This window comes from Carlito syrichta, unplaced genomic scaffold (assembly GCF_000164805.1).
Source record: "Carlito syrichta isolate Samal-C Ts95f unplaced genomic scaffold, Tarsius_syrichta-2.0.1 Scaffold304580, whole genome shotgun sequence".
Taxonomy (NCBI): domain Eukaryota; kingdom Metazoa; phylum Chordata; class Mammalia; order Primates; family Tarsiidae; genus Carlito; species Carlito syrichta.
In genome coordinates, this window is record NW_007248676.1 from 11,401 (window position 1) to 12,540 (window position 1,140).

Consider the following 1,140-nt stretch of genomic DNA (forward strand, 5'->3'; position numbering starts at 1 on the left):
CAGAAGAATCCAGATCACCAAAGTAAAAGTCAAAATGCAGGACATAGAAGACAAAAATATCATAGAAAAAACTCAATGAAACAAAAAGCTAGTTCTTTGAAAGGATGAACAAGATTGATGGACCCCCTAGCCAGACTGACCAAGAAAGATAAAAAGCCCAAATAAACACAATCAGAAACACAAAAGATCAAGTCACAATTGACCCAAAAGAACTACAAAAGATTATCAGAGATTGCTATGCACATCTGTATGGAAGAAAATTCAAAAGCCTAAATAAAATGGAGGACTTTCTGACATCACATAAACTCTCAAGCTTAAAACAAGAAGAAATTGACCCTAAAGAGACCAATAACAACCCAGGAAATTGACTCCATCATAAGAAAACTCTCCAAAAAAAAAAGCTCTGGACCAGATGGCTTTCCAATGGAATTCTACAAAACATACAAGAAGGAGCTGATACTAATCCTATTGAAAGTATTCCTGGCAATTGAGAAAGACGGAACTCTCTCCAAATCATTTTATGAAATTAACATCACACTGAAACCCAAACCAAGTAAAGTCTCAACAAAGAAAGAGAACTACAAGCCAGTATCCCTAATGGACATAAATGCAACAATGCTCAACAAGATTCTAGCAAATCGGATCCAACAACACATCTCAAAAATTATCCAGCATGACTAAGTAGGCTTCATCCCTGGGATGCAGAGCTGGTTCAACATCTGTAAGACCATAAATGTAATTCAATACATCACCAGATGTAAAAACAAGAACTACATGGTTATATCATTAGACATGGAAAAAGCTTTTGACAAGATCCAGTATGCCTTCTTGACAAAAATCCTTGAACATCTAAGCATAAAAGTAACATGCCTTAAAATACTAAGAAGCGTCTATGATAAACCCACAGTCAACATATTGCCAAACAGGCAGAAATTGGAAGGATTTCTCCTAAAAAGTAGAACAAGACAAGGCTGCCCACTCTCACCCCTCCTGTTCAACATAGTGTTAGAAGTTTTAGCTTGAACAATCAGACAAGAGAAGTAAATTGGGGGTATTCAAATAGGACAAGAAGAAGTAAATTTATCCCTCTTTGCTGACTATATGATCCTATACCTTGAAAACCCAAGAAAATCTGTCAAA